At 42.4% G+C, this 19710-nt stretch overlaps 1 long non-coding RNA gene across 1 annotated transcript; it reads right to left on the reverse strand.

Annotated features, from left to right (window-relative positions):
* Positions 1-5780: 5780 nt before the first annotated feature.
* Positions 5781-11745, reverse strand: LOC146425290 (uncharacterized). The gene is made up of 2 exons (XR_014846473.1): positions 11166-11745; positions 5781-6131 (listed from the first exon to the last, which is right to left on the reverse strand). It is a non-coding gene; the product is annotated as an uncharacterized LOC146425290 (long non-coding RNA).
* Positions 11746-19710: the final 7965 nt, after the last annotated feature.

Here is a 19710-nt window from a genome sequence, read left to right on the forward strand (position 1 = left end):
CACCAGGACGTGGCAAAGGCATTCCCTCCTCAGCAGGAGAAAGCCGATCAAAGAAGAGGCTGATAAGAGATCAGAGTGCTATCTGCAAGGCAGAGAGACATTGAAAACAGGAATGTCTGTAGAAACAACTGAATCCTCAAGGGGAAGAAGTCCAGCAATTAATAGAAATGAATTGTTAAGGATGTCAAGAGCTCCCATTATACCAGGGATGCCCCACACAGGAGCCCTTGATAACTTTTAAGGTGGGCCTAGATCGAGAGGAAATGTGAAGGCTCTTAATTCACTTTGAATTTTATCCCTCGGGGAGGGAGTTTTGTCAACAAAATCTTTAATTATTTAAGGGGCGAGTGGAAAAGATGAAGTGTGCTCCTTATTCAGCCACTATTGGTAGATGTGAGGAATAAGTTTGAAATGCATTAATTTCTGTTTGTTCTAAATTGTAATTGTAATTTACTAGAAAGAAATTTGATGGCTAAAGTGGGAATGCACATTAATATTGTGAAGAACTACAAAAGCTAACACTGTGGTATCTTTGCCTGAGAGGTCGTGCTGAAATAAACCCAAAAGTATGGGCAGCCTCAAGGAAAATGGTATAATAGATAATGAAAATAAATCAATAGTAGTAGTATAATTGGCTATTGTCTATTTGAAGTAACTACCAAAATGTTATTGTGCTTAAAATACAAGTGCATGGTGAATTAAAAATTCTTTTGGTGTACATGAGGATTTGGAGTTTAGTTTAAAAAAAAAAACAAAAACAAAACAAAAAAAATCCCCTAAAGTTCCATGTGTAAGAACCCTCAGAAACTTAATTTGTATAAAGGATATACCAAATTTTGTAATTAACTATTTCAGAGTTAAAGTCTCCTGCCTGGATTACTCTGAGTGGTTGGATTTTTATGAACAAAGTTTTGCTCAAGTGCTTTTAAGTTCTTTAGCCTTCAAGCAGCCAGACAAATTGCCTTAGAGGAAATGCAAATTAACTGCTGAGGAGAAGAAATTTAGAACTGCTGAGGGGAAGGTGTGGACAAGGTGTGTCTCTCAGCCACTGTCCGGGCCGTTCAGGCAGCCAAGAGTGTGGCAATGTGTGCCTGGTTCAAGTCCCCGAGGGGGTTCAGTCTTCTCTGCATGGTTTGTTGTCATGAAAAGCCAGAATTGGCAGGTTAAAATCCTGAGGCCAATTTTGTAAGGTATACCGTTAGTTTGCAAGTAGATTTTGCAGAAAGTGTTGTTCTTCCATGCTTTGAGAATTTGGCAGCCACTTTTGGAGAACACGGTGGCCTGATGCTAATTTTTGTAAGTTGCCAGATCCAGTGGCTAGAGGCTATTCATTGTCTCAGAATGTAGCCAGAGGCTGGCCGCATTATCTGCAAACTTGTGCAGCCAGGGCTCTGATGGTAAATGAGGCCCGAGGGCTGACAATAGGAATAGACCTGATAAGTTTCACACCAAGGTGAAGATTTATTGACTCAAGGAGCATCTGGGTAGATGACCAGTACAGTTATTGTACTGTGAATCTTTTTTAGTGCAACAAGAGGATTTAGAATTGAAAAATGAGGGGATTTGACTCAGCCTCCTGCTTGGGGGCTGAGGAGAACCTATGACTGCACAGCATTCAGGTGATAAATCTCCAGACCCAGGCTAGGGAAGATTTGTGGGGCACTCCCTGGCCTGGGGGAGGGAATGTGTTTGGTGGTGTCTTCAAGAGTAGTAGAAGAGTAACAATTTGAAAGATACACTATCATTAATGGAAGAGAATTAAAAGAAGTGAGACATTGCCTCTCACATGGTCAGCTCGAACAGCAGAGCTGTAGGTGCTTGTGAGATCCTGCGAACTATATTGAGGCGAGATAGTGATTATTTTTACTAATTCTAAATATGCATATAGAGTAGTGCATGCATTTAAGAAATTATGGGAAGAAAGAGGTTTATTAACCTGCAGGAGTAAAACATAAGCTCATTGAATCTTAATTTCTCACCTATTAGAAACTTGATTTGTATAAGAATTTCCAATGAGGAGTTGAAAAAGGCAAGAATTCATCCTTCTCACCACTCTAACATGTGTTATCACTGTGCAAGTTTGTTTTCTAAGTGTGTCCAGACGTGAGACAAGGAGCCAGTCAAGCCACAGAAGCAAAAGAACTGCTGACTTCCCTCACAACTGTGAGATCTACAGCCAGAGACTCCTCTCTAATGTGAAACTCCAGACAAAGAGGACACAAAAGAACCATATTGGACAATACAATATACAGTAAATCAGTTAAAAGCTGCAACGCCATGATTTGCCCCAATCGAGCCTGGAGACACTTCAGAGACCAAGTCAGAGAAGTGGGTATTTGCTTTATTCGATGCACCGGGTGTGGGGGAATTGTTTCCACCAAACACACACACCTCAGTACCCCCAAAGGCACAGTGTTATAGGTAAAATCATGAATATTCATTACATTCCCCAGGATAGGAGTGGTTATACAAATAATTTCTCGGAAGTCATTAATATCATTAGCATGTGTACCACGCATTCTCTGTATGTCTTGGTGGTCTTTGGAGACCCCCAAAGCCCCCTCCAGGGTGAAGGTCCTTCATGGGATGATTCAGTGGTTTCTGTGCTGGTTTCAAATGCATGCTTAGCTGATAAGCCATCAGGCCAGAGCTGTTACCTACAATTTTAATTTGAATTAAGAGTTCAGCCTTCAGCCCTGGAAGCCACAGACAGGCCCCTGTGCTGGTGGAAGGGGGGCAAAAGCTCAAAGAATCTTTCTCAGCCAAAATGAAACACATTAAATGGTTTTGCTTTTTGTATTTCCAGAAGAGTGTTATCCACAGTCAGCTATCCTAGCAAAACCTTGTAATAATTTCAATAAGTATGGCTTATGATGCAAAAGGGTTAGTAAGCCAGAAAAAAAAAAGAGAAAGCCATACCCTTTTTAATGCATGCTGTCCTAGGTTGCAATATTGATGTAGTTAAGTATTCTATTACCACCAGCTGTGGGCCATTAGCTGCTATCACCCACTCCGGATGACAGACAATGGGCCATCCGTTAGCTATTATCACTTGCTAATGACCCACCCCGCATGACAGGCAATGGGCCATCAGGGACCCACCATGTGACTCATGGACTTATCCCATTGTGAGATGCTCTGCCGAGGAGGGAGGAGCCAGGTGTTCCCACCTGGATATAACCTGGCCTTGGAACTGCCTGAGCTAGCCCTGTCTACTGGGTTCCCAGAGGACCAGAGCTACTACTGGATCTTCAGCTGGAGACTAGACCTTCACAGGATCACTGCTTCAACTGGACTATTTCAGTTGGACTGCTACTACCACCCTAACAGGGTGTTAGGTTGTATCTGACTTTGTCAGTGCTTTTCCTTGTATTATTTCACTTATTTTTTTTTTTAATTTCAGTCTTGACTTGTGATCTCTCACTGGTTTGTTTTCAAACCAACACACATGCACATGAAACAATGGCCACATTAGCTTATGGACTTAAATCTAAATTTGTAAAATTGAAATATAACAATAACAAAATAAATTTATTTTAAAATGAAAAGGTTTCAAAAGGATGGCTGGCTATTCTATTAGTAATTTTCACATTTCTAACTGTTGCTGTTACATGCATATTTGTTTGTCTAGTGTTTGAGAATGCTAAGCCCCACAAAACAAAGATACTGCCTTTGAAAAATCGCTAAAAATCATGGACCAATCTGCCAGGCTTTGGTCTCTGAAATTTAAAAGATTATTTTAAATTTAAAATAACAGTTACCATTCATATGATGCTTTCCTCTTTCCTTTCTCCTCTGTCTGCTAGAATTCCCACCAAAAAGGGAAGGGAGGATGGGTAATTCAAACCCCACTTCAGCAAACTGCCAAGGCGGATTGTTAAAAGTGCCGTTTTTCAGTAGCAGATTTTAGGTCCTAGAAAGAGCTCGCAAAATCATGTAGAACAGATCCTGAAAGTCTGTTGATTTTTGTGTGTAGGTAATATTTGTGAGCATATTTGTTCTGTGAATTGAAAGATAATCTAGATTTACGGAGAGTAAAATAAAGGAATAAAAAAAAAGGGGGTGATTTAGGGGGCTTAGAATTTATTAATTTCACAGAACTAGAAGCTGGATAATGATAATAATAATAATAATAATTTTTAAACTGATTCAGAAGGCCAGAGGTTGGATAATAATTTACTAAGATTTGCTTGCTGAAGACAATGTATTATTCGCTTAATGATTTTGTGCCTACCTAGTATCGGGGAGGATATAGAGAAGACAGCCAAATAATTGAGAAAAACTACCGAGAGTGACTGAACATCCTGCTCTTGGACCCCAGAACTGGTACAAGTTAGTTCTAAGGCTTGGACTTGGACCAAGAACCAAGGGAGCATGCGCAAGGGAATAGGGTGAAGAGTATATCCTGAGGAAGACCACTAACTTCATCTTTGGGACCCTCTCCCACAATTAATCCATGACACTGCGCTTGCGCGAACATATTTAAATGAACTTTGAACTCATTATAATACGAAGCAGGGATAGGTAATGAATATGTATAGGAGCACTGTGTAACTTTATGCATATGTAACCTGTAACCTAATATAAACTTAGTGAAGTGCTGCTGATGGTGTGCATGCCTTTGGAGGGGCTACCCCCATGCACCCCAGCTGGAATAAACACATACCTATTTCATAACTATTTGAGTTGTGGAGTCAATCCACGCCTCATTTTTGGCACCCCAGGTGGACAAGGTTTGCCTGGCTGCAGGATCGACTGAGGGGCTGACATCCTAGGCGGGCCCCGGGATTTTCCTGGAGGACCTCCACTCCTCAGCCGCTTACTGTGGGGGCAAACAACGACCATCTGATACAGCAGAGAAACGGTATGTGTTTTGGGTATAGGGAAGCCTGTAAGTTGTATACGTGTGGCTAGGGCTGCTGGTAAGTCACAGAGAGACGTCTCTGTGCGCAGCGTCGTCCCTGAGTGGGTTGAGCTTGCAAGTGACCAGCTAGGGGAACCAGGAACTGGCAAGGTAATTCGCCATCCTTAGCTGGCAAGGGGGAGATTCACTGACCGATAGGGTGGCTGCTAGCAATCCTGGTGGTGGATCGAGTGAATCCCAAAGGAAACTAGTTTGAAGGGAAACTAGTTTGAACTGTTGTTACCACTGGTGTTGTGTTTGTGTGTGTATGTGTGTATGAGATGCAGAGTAAATTGTTTGCATTTGTGAAGCAAGTGAGATATTGGTTGGTGAAGTGATGAAGCAAGTGGTTTAATAAAGTTGGAATGAATATTTGAGTATGGTTGTGAATTATTAGCTTTGGTGTGTGGGTTTATGAGTGTGGGTTTTTGGAATTTTTGTTGTAATTTGTTGTTGTGGTTGCAAAAAGTGTTTGTTGTGTCGTAATAAGTGTTTATTGTTGTGTTAGGGTAAGGGTATGTTGTGTGTAATTGTTTAAAGTTGTTATAAAGCTTTGGGTGAGTGTATGCAGTTGATTGAAATTGTAGTGGTAAGTGAATAAAGGAAAACTTTATACCGCAGCCAGTTAGAAGACACTGGGATTTTTTTTCCCCAGTGGCTATATCAAAGGAGCATAGCCCTGGGACCTTTGGCTTTATGTGGATGTAGTACAGCAGCTGTGACACAGTATGATTAGTGGGTTTTAACACGGAGTCAGGTTTGCAGGCTTGCGGAGTTAGGAGATATTATTTTTTACTGACCTGTCAGAGAACGATTGGGCAAGTTGTAAAGAAAATAAAGTTGGAGCATTATGTGAAAAACACGGTTCACTCTCCTGTTAAAATTTAAAAAGTTTAATAAAAGACAATAGGGGACACCAAACAATAAAGCAAAGAAACAGCACTGGGTGCTTGGCCCGGGGCCAAAAAGCACACCTGCCATTGAGAGAGTCACCTTAAATACTCTTTGTATTGCGTCAGCTTCATGCATATTCAAACTTTTCTCAAAACTATTTTGCATGTTCCAAGAACTATTTTGCATGGCTCCTCCTTGGTTCCGCCTTTTTAGAGCATGCGCTTTTTCGGCTGTGGTTTCTTCCAGTCTGGGTTATCGCCTCCCAGTTTGGGCTTAGGTCCTTAGTCTTTGCATCTGGTTATAGGCTGATAGTCAGGTATCAGTGGCAGGTCTTCTTTATGGGTGTTATCCAGTCACGCAGGTAGTGTGGTTAGTAAAGAAAAGTTTTTTAAACTACTTTTGTTAGTTTTTACTACAATATCGAAATCTAGTTCATAACAGAAATTAAAACATTGGTTATATACCTCTATCTTTATGACAAGACTACTTCTGTAAAAAGAATAAAACCATACACACAATGGATATCTGCGAAAAGCCAACTATATTAGGATATATTTATAACAATCCTCCCTTTTTTACTTTTTATAAATTATTTGGCTTGAGCAATTATTCTTGGTTTCTAATTTCCATTTCTCGCTCGTTTTTCTCACAAATTACTTTGGCTTCTTCAAAGGGGTCTTTTCTTTGTTTCTTTAACACCATTATTTTTTGTGCTGTTTTAGATGTGGCCAAGTCTGAGTCTATAGGCATTGTTACTACTTGCATTCTTTGGACTACACTGGTGATTAGTCGAATAAAACAGGGAATCAAACAAGGAAGAAATAACAAACCAGCTGTTGCACATAAAAGGAAAAAGCCCAATTTTTTTCCACCATTCTATTCCCAATACATTATTCCACCAGTTAGCTTTTAGCATTGATTCTCATCTTTGGATTGGTACATGGGCTATTTTTCTGATATCTTTGGCTATATCTAAGACAGCATCTCCATTGTCATTAATTTTCAAACAACAGTCCAATGTATTAAATTTTCCACAAACTCCCCCTTCTTCGGCTAGTAAATAGTCTAAAGCCAACCTATTTTGATACACCGTGGTTCTTGTTTGCTTTTGTTGACTCGATATTAATTCCAATGCCCGAGCAGTTTTGTTGGTTATGATCTCTACAACAGCTTGAAGTCTTATAATTCGATTTAACATATAAATCAGGGTTCGATAGCCCCAACTCCCATCTTGTGCCCAGGTAGCTGGCCCATATGTTTCCAATATGCGTTTAGGGGGCCATTCTTTCTCTCTCTATTTTTGAAAACCCCCAATCAATTCTCTTTTGTTTCTTTTTTAGGTCCTCATAAAGTGGTACTCCTAAATGATTTCCATCTGGTCCTGGTAAGAGGAAAAATCCTGGTTGTATGATCTCCAGAGTGCAACTTCCTTTCTACCGGGAGGGGAGTTTTGGGTATGCTCTGTTTCCACATATCCAAAATAGACCATCTGGTGCTTTCCAGTAATCCTTAGCCTGTTGATTTATATTATCCCAAAATTTGGATATTTCTGGGATTCCAAAATAGGGATTTTTGCCTGTGACATTACATTGAAAAAGCTTTATTTCATTATTAAACTTGCAGTTTTTTTTCTTTGGTTCCTTTCTGAGTTTAATACAGAAATTGGTTCTTTTGGGACCCACCCTATAGAACTTCTATTACTAATTTTATATCTTTACAGGTTGGGATTGCTGGGTTGGTTTCCCCTTTTTTTTTTTTTGTTTACTATTTGTTCCTTTACCAAATCCTGGACCTGGCAAAAGTGAAGTCAACCCATTCTTCCCCTTTTGGACATTTTTCTCCTAATCTACTACCACTTGTTCCTCAATTTTCCACAATCTAATATCTTTTCCCTTTATGTGTGCAAGTACCTAATTTGGATGGATCATAGCATTGGCTGCTAACCTGAGTATGGAACCTCGGGTTCTTTTCCAGTAAAGTGTCCGGTAGCATTTGCGACATGATTTTGTTTGTATCCCATAAGGGAAAAGGCAAAGAATGAGTGACACAAGGAGGAATAATAGAGGTCCGGTGTGGCTTATACCCCCACCTCCCATGCCTATGGGGTTGCTGCCCATAGCAGGGGTATATAATCTTCTCGGTGGCGAGTACAGTGGTCAATCCGGTCTTGCCCTCTATTTCCGTGTCATTTCCTCTTTATTAGTTTCCAAGCAAATTGCCTTTGACACTTTTCAACTGTGGTTTCCCATTGTTCCTCAGGTACTTCCCATTCAATAGGTACTCGTAATTTCCTCTCACAGAACAAAGTTATCATTTGAGTTAACCCTAGTTCTGTCTGGATAGGGAGTGAATTTCACTCTCGACTCACTGTTTTTGTGAATTACAACACCAGCTTCTCCCACAATGTATGCCTTTTCATTCAATCCAGCTATTATGTCTAGTATTGGGATGAACTAGACAAGGTATGTAGTATGGCACTGAAGGAGATTGTAATATCTCCTTGAGATTAGGATACAGTCTATTTTTTTTTTAATATAAATCACAGGCTAAGGCTAAAACATAAGGACCCTTTGTCTGAAATAATCTTGATCCTCCAGTTTGAGGTGGAAGTATTCCTCTCCAAGGCGGGTATTGGAGGTTTTTGTTTTCCAGATGGCACTTGAAAACACCAATATAAGCTTAATCTTATTTTTCAATTATTTGTGATTCTTGGGATCTTTCCAGTTCATTACCACTAAGTCTTCTTTTAAAAGTCAACCTGGTATCGCCTGGTTTAGAAGTTAGAGTCCACTCCTTAGGTTCTTCCACAGGTCCTTTGATTCTGCTGGAGTGGATCCATTCTCTTTCTCTGGTCTGGATGGCTGCTTCATTTGTCAGTGGCACCTGAAAAGGACCTTCCCATTCGAAAGCAAAAATATCTCGACTGCATTCTGCTAAAAGGCAGGCCCACAATGCATCTTTGAAATCTACCTCACTAAACCACTGATGTTGAGGTGGAGCTTTACTTAGAAGGGTATAGGGATTGGGGTAAGGAGTCTTAGTTCTTTGGCTAACTTCTCTTAAATCTTGCACTAATCTGTAAGTTTCATCAGGCCTTTTTACTGGGAGAATAGGGGTATTGTGAGGGGACATACAGGGTTCTAACGTTCCATCTTCTATCAAATCTTCTATTACTGGCTTTAGGCTTTCCCTTCCTTCTAAGGGTATAGGGTATTGCCTTATGCGAATGGGGCATTCTTCTCTCTCAATGGTTACTTTTATGGGGGCTATATCCAACTTCCCTCTATTTCCTTCCCCAGCCCAGACTTCTGTGTTAATCTTTCTTTCATCTTCTTCTTCAAGTTTTAACACTTTTACTGTCATTCTTCCCTCTTCTGGTATAACCCCTATCCCTAGCTGTACTTGTAAATCTCTCCCCAGTAAATTGCGACCTGCTTCAGGGACTAATAAAACATCTCCCATCCCTATTCTAGTTTCTCCTTCAATTACTACATTTTTAATAACAGGAACTTTAAACCCCTCCCCCTTAGTACCTGTAACTTTCACGGTATTGTTACTAATACTACACCCCTTTGGAACACTCACCACACAGGTTCTTTCTGCCCCTGTATCAACCATAAATTTTAATGCCTCCCTCTGGGGACCTGCCTTCAAGGTTATCCAAGGTTCTAGATGGTATTTGTCTCTCAAAAGATAAGAGCCTTTGATACCCCTCTTTTAACTGTTTTGGGATAGCAGTAGTTTTTTGTGCTACTTCCGGAACTTCCGATGTTGGAGGACCGGAAGTTTGTATCATAGAGTTGAAACCCTCTGTACTAGGTAAACCGGAAGTGTGTGTCATAGAGTTGAAACCCTCCGGGTTAGGTAAACCGGAAGTGTGTGTCATAGAATTGAAACCCTCCGGGTTAGGTAAACCGGAAGTTTGTATCACAGAGTTAAAATCCTCTGTGCTAGGTAAACCGGAAGTTTGTGCCATATAGTTGAAACCCTCTGTGCTAGGTAAACCGGAAGAAGGAAGCAGTGAGGGGAAATAGCCCGCATGGTCTGTAGCAGCGTGGCCAGAATCCGGGTTTCTTGGAATAGAGGGTTCAACATGTACTGGTACTGCCGGTGCCAGTGGGACTATAGCTGCAGGGGGAAACGGGGCTGGAGCCGGCAGAGGCACATGGTAAGGCAGCGGGAATACCTCTAACGGATCCCAGCTTTTTTCTATTTTTTTCTTTTTATCTGTCTCCGGAACCTCTGAGACTTTAAAAACTGATAATTTTAGAGGTTCTTGTTCTTCAACCCAGCAAGAAGCATATTCCCGCTCCTCTAAATTAACTGGGTTTTTAGAATTTACAAATATTTTTAAGGCTTCACAAATCCAAGCTTCAGATGATCCATATCTGGGCCAATAAACGTGATCTGATCTTATTTTTCCTTTTGTCCATTCTATCATACAATATTGAATCATTTTCACTTTATCTTTTTCTTTTGTGTGGGGATTTTTGTCCCAGTTTGCTAATTTTATTCCCAAGGGGCTATCTTGAGGTATATCTGTCAGGACCTTTTTACTTTTTTTCTTTCTTGTCTTGCTTATTTCCTGCCCCATCTTTTCAAGCCTCTCTTCTTTTTTATATATATATTTGTTCCTAGCTTTTACTCTTTTCAATAACTTAAACACCACCCACCCCTCACAGTACAGAAAACTTCTCTTTTCTTAATAACATACACTTTTCACTCATTCACATTCACTCATTTATTATTTTTATTTTTCTGTCTCACTCATTCTCACTCACAACAAGACAAACAATATTTTACCCATGGGTATTTAACTTTTAGGGGTAATGAAAATTTCAAAATATTGTTGGCCAACCCCAGATGCTCTTGGGAGTGGTAATTTTAGGATATTTCCTTTAACCTTCAATTCTACACTTCCCGTCTTATAGGATTATTCCTATCCTTTTTAATTCTACACGTCCCGTCTTACAGGATTATTCCTATTCTTTTTAATTCTGCACGTCCCGTCTTACAGGATTATCCCTTTTTTAATTTACCCCCCCTCAATCTGGCACCTTTTTTGAAATTGGGGACTCTTTATTCCCGTTCCCCAGTCCCGTTTCCTAGTGGATTGCGCTAGAAAACTTTTTGCTCCCTTTTCCCAGGGGTCTTAACCCCTCCCTGGAACCCAGTCCCAATTTTCCTCCGGGGGATTGTTCACTCCTTTTTCCTTGCGCTTCGTCTCTTTCCTGGCCGTGTTTCTCGCGAAAACAACGGAACCGCAGTATCAGAGACCCCGCATTCACTTCGCAAGTCTGGTAGCCAGCTCGCGTCTCACACACACACCAATCAATCCCCCGTAACCTGCCCCCCTGACAATACTTACAATCCTTTTTCTTGTCCGGGTCTTCGTGCACTTAGAATTGTGGGCTTTTTACCACCGCGGTCTGTTTTAGGGAGTCTTTGTCTTTGCTTTATGGGTCCCTTCTTGTCCACGGGATGTCGACCTGCGACCACCGATTCACTGTAGAAGAGGGGAGTGGTCCGCCAAACGCGGGGGGGGCTGCCTTCCCCCGCTCCGGCTCTTCGCAAGAGTCAGAGGTGAGGTCTCATCCCGGACGAGCCCCCAATTGTGAAAAACACGGTTCACTCTCCTGTTAGAATTTAAAAAGTTTAATAAAAGACAATAGGGGACACCAAACAATAAAGCAAAGAAACAGCACTGGGTGCTTGGCCCGGGGCCAAAAAGCACACCTGCCATTGAGAGAGTCACCTTAAATACTCTTTGTATTGCGTCAGCTTCATGCATATTCAAACTTTTCTCAAAACTATTTTGCATGGCTCCTCCTTGGTTCCACCTTTTTAGAGCATGCGCTTTTTCGGCTGTGGTTTCTTCCAGTCTGGGTTATCGCCTCCCAGTTTGGGCTTGGGTCCTTAGTCTTTGCATCTGGTTATAGGCTGATAGTCAGGTATCAGCGGCAGGTCTTCTTTATGGGTGTTATCCAGTCACGCAGGTAGTGTGGTTAGTAAAGAAAAGTTTTTTAAACTACTTTTGTTAGTTTTTACTACAATATCGAAATCTAGTTCATAACAGAAATTAAAACATTGGTTATATACCTCTATCTTTATGACAAGACTACTTCTGTAAAAAGAATAAAACCATACACACAATGGATATCTGCAAAGAGCCAACTATATTAGGATATATTTATAACAATTATAAAAGTTTCGTGTGGACAAAAACACCAAGTCCTTTGTTAGCGGTGTAATTTTAGAAAAATATTGAGAATATTGAGTTAATTTATTTAGTGGAAAAATAGGAGCATACAAAGGGTGGTTGCTTTTTATTTTTCCTCTTCTCCCTCTAACTTGACCTTTTTTCTTTCTCTCATAGCAGCTTGACTTTGAGTGAAATAAATGAGATGCCTCTTTGATGCCAAAAATACCTTTTTGTCCTGAATGTACAAATAATTACTGTAAGGTTTGGGCATTGTGTGAGTGTGCTGCATGTCACAAAAAGTGGTATTGCGTTTTTCATTTGAGATCAAAGTGGTGTCCAGCCTGTGAATATTCTGAAATTCAAGCTCAATATAGAATAGCTGAAATAAAAACCTTAACGAAAGAGACGCGCTTACTATTGTGACAGAGTGGTCAGAAGCAGTTGTTATTGCTTTAGTGTGTGGAAAGAGTCATTTAGTTCCTGAAACCTGGTTAGTGCAAGAGGAAAATTGAAAAAAAAACCAAAACACTAAGTCAGTGTGAAAAGAGGTTTGCCTAGAAAAGAGATTAATCCAAGAGAAGAAAGTAGATAAGATGGGAACTGGGCAAAGCAAAAAAGTTCCTAAAACAACTCCACTCGGCTGTGTTTTAGCACATTGGAAGAAAATTGCAGGAAGCAGAGGTATAGAAGATAAAAGAACTCTTATTAAATTTTTTACTCAGTAGTGGCCTTTGTACAAGCTAGATGACAGAATTAGATGGCCTCCACATGGATTTTTAGAATATAACACACTATTATAGTTAATGTTGTTTTTTAAAAAGAAAGCAGAACAATCCGCAAAGAAGGCGAGGCTGAGAAGGGGTCATCACACACGTGAAAGAAGACTGAAGAAGACTGGAGGACTCCACCCTAGCGGATCCACTGGTTGTAATGAAGCTGGGGGAAAAAGAAAAAAATAGAATTTTTGGCAGACATAGGGGCAACATATTCGGTTTTAAATAAAGCTTTAATGCCGGTGGGGGATGATTATATTATGGTTCAAGAGGCAACTGGCCAATCTGAGAAAGCATATTTTTGCAAACTTCTAAAGTACAAACTGAGAAAGCAATGGGGTATTCACAAGTTTTTGTACATGCCCAGATCTCCAAAAGCCCTTTTGGGCAGAGATCTGTTAGAACAGTTACAAGCAACCATTTCATTCAATGATGGGGAAATTACTCTGGAGGTAAATGATCAACAATATGTTGAAGTACTAAGTTTAATGCTAACAACCACAGAGGCTGAGGGAGAAATTAGTGAAGAAATTATGAATCAAGTATTCCCTGGGGTATGGGCAACAAATGTACCTGGAAGAGCTAAAAATGCACCCCCAATACAAATTAAGTTCAAAAAAGGAAAACAACCAAAGTTAAACAATACCCCCTTAAGAAAGAAGACAAGGAAGGAATTAGCCCAGTGATTGAAAACTTTTTACAGCTAGGACTATTGAGAGAGTGCAAATCTGATTTTAACACCCCCATTTTACCAGTCTGCAAACCTGATGGGTCATATCGGGTAGTACAAGATTTAAGGGCAGTAAACAAAATACCTCTATCCTGTGGTGTCAAACCCCTACACACTACTAACTGAACTAACACCTGAACTAACCTGGTTAACTGTTTTAGATTTGAAAGATGCCTTCTTTTGCCTCCCTCTCCATGAAGCCAGACAGAAAATATTCACGTTCGAAGGGAAAAATCCCAAAAGCAGGAGCAAAACTCAGCTCACTTGGACAGTGTTGCCTCAAGGATTCAAGAAGAGTCCCACCCTATTCGAGGATCAACTAGCAAACGACCTAGAATCCTGGGAAGCCCCCTCTGAAGAAGGGAAGCTATTGCAAGACATTCATTGTCGCTGTTGGACCGCTAGCGGAGTGAAGAGTCGAGAGAGTTTCTTGGGTGAACAAAATTCTGAATTTATTATTTGTTTTAACATCTTATATAGACTTTCACAGGTCGTTCGGATTGGGCCAGTTCAAAACCTCCCCCTAGGCCAATTGGCCAGGCTTGAACCGCCTATCTTCCAAAAGACCATTTCAATAACACTAAAGCTTTATCTTTATTTATAAAACATAAGAAGAAGAAAAGTTCCCATGGGAAAGAATCTGTTTTGCCACAGCTCCCCCTTTTTATTTAAGAACAGAAGGCATTGCTTGTGAACCTCTGTGAATCAGCATGAAGGATCTGCTTGGTAGTGGCCAGTTACCAAACAGAGCCTAGCTAAAACTCGAGAAGGGGTCTGTCCGGCAGTGGCCAGCCAACGAACAGAGCCCAAAACAGATGCTGATTTAAGGTAAACAGAGAGACTCTCAGCAATACCCTGCATAGAACATCTATAAAACATAATTCTACATACAAATCTATAATTCAGTTAAAACATGTTTTCAAAGTCCTTGCTTTCTGACTCCATAAAACTTAAATTTCAGTCTCTGCTTGTGGAAGGACCGCATGCCTGATGGTCGGTATCTTGGTCATCATCAGAAGGATTACTTGGTTGGTGTTCTGCATTCTGGTTGTCATTTTGAGGTTGCTGGTTCTGTTTCTGGAGCTGCAGGTCAGGACAAATGCATTTTGCAGGCAGCCATCTGTCCCGGGTTAATGATAAAACTCTCTCTCCTCTGAGAGCGAAGGGCCCCCGACACCCCCTCCCCCACCCACAACAGAACCTCTTAGATGGAAGTGAAGAAAAAACTATTTATTTAACAAAACCACGCAGAGTGCCCTGCAAGGCACAGGGGAAGGGGAAAACCAAGGTGAAAAGGAGTTATTCAACCTGATTAAAAAGTAGTTTTCCTCAGACGCAGCCCCTCTCCTCCTCATTGCCCCCGGGGCCGGGTGGTGCTTCCTGGAGAGCCCTGCTGTCCTCTGGCCCTCCTGGGTCTTCGGGTGACAAAGCAGATCGAAGAGAAGGGGTCCAAACGAGGAAAAAGAAAAAATGAAAAAAAAAGAACGGGAACAGAGCTCACTCCGACTGCCGTCCAGCACACAGTCTCTGCCGAGCGACGAATCCTCCCCCGGAGTGGGGCTTGGGGAAAACGTTTTCAAAACAACCCGCGTTTCTCTCTGCGGCTGGGTGTAGTTAAAGAGACAGGACCACACATTTTTTTTTACACATTTTTTTCTTGGGCATATAAGCCAACGATAGGGGATAAAGGATTATCATAACATCAATCCAAGACACCATCGTACCCCAGTATCTGTGGAAATGCAAGCATACCCACGACCCCAAGCAATAAGCTCATGCAGGCCTTCCCAGGTGTTAGTAAGTAGGTTCCGTACCCAGACCTTCGCCCGGGGCAAACGCAACTCGCCTGACTACTGCAATGAGAGAAAATGGTTCAAAATCACAGGATTATTTGAATTCGGTGTCACTGTAAGGTGATTGATTGTATACAAAGCTTTTTCCAATGGCCTCTGTGGTGTTTCCCCATGCATTCCCCCTCTTTGCCTTTCCAAGACACGCTTCAGAGTACCATGAGCGCATTCAACAATGGCTTGGCCAGTAGGAGAATGCGGAATACGGAATTTATGGTCTACACCCCATAGGGGTAAGAACTGCAAGGCGTAGGCAGGACCATTATCGGTTTTCACAGTGGCTGGCACACCCAGGAGATGTCGCTGTTGAGCCGCTAGCAGAGAAGGAAAACCCCCGGATTCTCAGCGTGGCATAAAAAAGGCGCTTTATTATTTTGAATCCAACATATATATAGACTTTTCAGAGGTCACCCAGATTGGCCAGCCAGAAACCTCCCCCCAGGCCTGATTGGCCAGGCCTGAACTGTCCAAATCTCGAGACACTGTAACAACAACATCCAACTTTATCTTTGTTTACAAAACACAAAAGAATGTTCTCATGGGAAAAACCTGTGCTAGCCACAGCTCCCCCTTTTTGTTTAAAAACAGAAGGCATTGCTTGTGAGCCCCAGTGGATCAGCATGAAGGATCTGTTTGGTAATGGCCAGTTACCAAACAGAGCCTAGTCAAAACTCAAGAAGGGGTCTGTCCAGAGGTGGCCAACCACTGAACAGAGCCCAAAACAGATGCTGATCAAGATGGTCAAAGAGGTCCCTTGCAATACCCTAGATAGAGTATATATAAAACTAAATCTACATATAAATCTGTAATTCAACAAAACATGCTTTCAAAGTCCTTGCTCTCTGACTCCATAAATAAGTTTCAGTCTCTGCTTGTGGATGGACCGGCTTCTTGGTCATCATCAGAAGGATCAGTTGGTTGGTGTTCGGCATTCTGGTTGTCATTTTGAGGTTGCTGGTTCTGTCTCGGGAGCCGCAGATCAGGGCGGATGCATTTTGCAGGCAGCCATCGTACCCCAGTATCTGTGGAAACGCAAGCATACCCACGACCCCAAGCAATAAGCTCATGTGGGCCTTCCCAGGTGTTAGTAAGTAGGTTCTGTACCCATACCTTCACCCGGGGCAAGCGCAACTCGCCTGATGTCTGCAATGAGAGAAAATGGTTCAAAATCACAGGATTATTCGAATTCGGTGTCACTGTAAGGTGATTGATTGTGTACAAAGCTTTTTCCAATCGACTCTGTGGTGTTTCCCCATGCATTCCCCCTCTTTGCCTTTCCAAGACACGCTTCAAAGTACTGTAAGCGCGTTCCACAATGGCTTGGCCAGTAGGAGAATGCGGAATACCGAATGTGTGGTCTACACCCCATAGGTGTAAAAACTGCTGCGTCTTCTGTGAGGCGTAGGCAGGACCATTATCGGTTTTCACAGTGGCTGGCACACCCAGGACCAAGAAGGCTAATTTCCAATGGGCAATGGCATCACGACTTTTTCCTCCAGTATGAGCAGTTGCCCACATAGCTGAGGAGAAAGTGTCAATAGACACATGCACATACTTGACTCGGCCAAATTCAGGGATGTGTGTCACATCCGTCTGCCACAGCTGCAAGGCCTTTAGACCTCTGGGGTTTACCCCCAGTGGCAGAGGTGCAGCGAGTCCGTGGCAGTCAGCACAAGCACTGACAATGTCATGAGCCTCAGTTGGCACCAATTGAAACTGCTTCTGCAGGGTATGTGCACTCTGATGAAAGAAATTGTGAGATGACTTGGCTTGTGCAATTTTGTCGGGCTGAGGTGCCACCCATGCAGGGTTGGCTAACATGTCAGCCCTGACATTGCCTTCTGTTATAAAACCTGGTAATTTGGTGTGGCTTTGAATGTGGAAAATATAATATGGATGCACTCGAGCCTGAATCGCCTTCCACAGGGTTCGCAATAGCGAAAACAGAGTCGCATTATTGACTTCTTTTAAAAGTGAACAATCCAAACGTTTGGTTATGCCTGCTACATAAGCAGAATCAGTGACCAAATTCAAAGGCACCTGAGAGAACCGCTGAAAAGCCATGGCAACTGCCTTCAATTCAACCGAGCAGAGCCTGTCTCGTGGCCTTTCAGCACTTGCCACTCAGATCCTTCCTTCCAGGAAACAATGGCCTTTCCTGTTTTCCCAGATCCGTCCGTGAAGACAGTGGGTCCATGAACTGGCGCCTGACTGTTCTTTGGCTGCGACATAAGACTGACTGAATTTGCCAGCTGCAGCAATTTGTGACTGGGCAGATGATAAGCAATCTGCCCTGAGAAACTTTGCAGTGCACTTTGCAAAGGAGAGCTATTAGCAAGGCTCCATTCAAAGCTGCCCTGTGATACAGGAACAACAATCATTGCAGGATCTGCTGCCATCAATTGTAAACACCAATAGGGGCATTTAGTTATCAGGCAAGCTATCAACTCGAACAATGTGGGTGCTGTCTTTTTTGGCTGATGGGGCAAAAAGACCCATTCCAGGATATGCAAAGGATCATCCCATTGTTTGTTCCACTGGCCAATGATACCTGTAGGATGGAGGTCTGGAGCAGTAATGAAAACAGTGATATCAGTAGGGGGATCTACTCAATAAACCGGATGAGCAGAAACAGCTTGTTGCACTTCATTCAGCACCCGTCGCGCCTCAGGAGTCAATTGCCAAGATGAGTTTAGATCAGAGTCCCCCTTTAAAATATTAAAAAAGTTGTGCATTGGTTAGCCCCAGATACGGACGTAACCAATTGATGATGCCTAGCAATTTTTGGGCATCATTCAGAGTCTTAATAGCATCTGAGAACTGCACCTCTTGATGCTGTATGGTTCGATCCAAAATTTTGACTCCTAAATATTTCCAAGGAGGCTGTTGTTGAACTTTCTCCGGAGCCACTTGCAACCCATAGGAATGCAAGGCATTGAGCAGTCGAGGCTGTAACCTCTGCAACTCATCCTGGGTGGGTGCTGCCACCAGGATATCATCCATATAATGGTAGCAGAGTGCCTCAGGAAACTGCTCACGGATTCCAGACAAGGCCTGAGCGACATGTGGCTAGCACAGGTTTTTTCCATGAGAATTTTCTTGTGTTTTGTAAATAAAGATAAAGTTTGGATGTCATTGGAACAGTGTCCCAGTACTTGGATGGTGCAGGCCTGGCCAATCAGGCCTGGGGGAAGGCTTCTGACTGACCAATCTGGGTGACTTTTGAATACTCTATATATATGATGAAATCAAAACAATAAAGGTCATTCCTTCTTGCCACTGAAAACTGGTGCCTTCATTACTCTGCTAGCTGCTCAACAGCGACAGCGACATACCATTGACAGATAGTCGGGCTATTTTTCATGCCCTGAGGTAACACTTTCCATTGAAATCTCTTTACAGGCTCCACATTATTAATTGCAGGCACAGTAAAGGCAAATTTTGGCCTGTCATTGGGGTGAAAAGGGATTGTGAAAAAACAATCCTTCAAATCAATGATCAATGATCAAGATTTCTCACCCTGTGGGAATCATTGTAGGTGAGGGCATGCCAGGCTGTATGCTCCCCATACTTTCCATCACTGCATTAACTTTTTGGAGATCTTGCAACAGTCTCCATTTCCCCGATTTTTTCTTAATCATGAAAGCCAGGGTGTTCCAGGGACTGGTAAAAGGCTCAATGTGTCCCTGTTGCAGTTGCTCCTGAACCAGCTGACAAAAAAATTTGTCCTTTGGCAGGGGCCACTGTGGTTCCCATATGGGTGTTTTGGTCAGCCATCGCAGAGATAGCGTGGAATATGGTACGCCCTTACACACAGTGACCCCTATTAAAAATTTGTCATGATTCGCACCCCCCAAGCTTCCAACACGTCTCGTCCCCAGAGGTTAATTGGAGCTGGAGTGACATAAGGTCGAATAGAGGCCGTGTGTCCCTCTGGGTCCTTCACCAACACAGGTCGCTTACTCAGTCGGCTCTGTGTGATTCCTTCCAGCCCCGCGATATTCGGTCCCGCAGGGGCTAGAGGCCATGAAGGAGGCCATGAAGTGGAGGAAAGGATTGTTGCATCAGCACCTGTATCGAGCAAACCTCGGATTCGAATTCAATGTGGACGTGCTTTTGGCATGATGAGGGTACAAGTCATCTGTGGTGACTCATTGGAGATGGCAGCAGCCCAGTAGACCTGTGGAAGTCCCGGCAGTTCAGTGCTGTTACCTCTGCCAACTTGCAGGTCCACCCTGGGAACAGAAGACTCAAAAGGCAACAATTGAGCAATGTGAGTCTTTTCAGGAACAGTGACAGGGGGTCTGATGTGGAAACCGTAGCGTGAACCTGGCCCTTGAAGTCAGCATCTATGACTT

This window comes from Lichenostomus cassidix, chromosome W, assembly GCF_008360975.1.
Source record: "Lichenostomus cassidix isolate B80296 chromosome W, HeHo_3.0, whole genome shotgun sequence".
Classification (NCBI taxonomy): Eukaryota; Metazoa; Chordata; class Aves; order Passeriformes; family Meliphagidae; genus Lichenostomus; species Lichenostomus cassidix.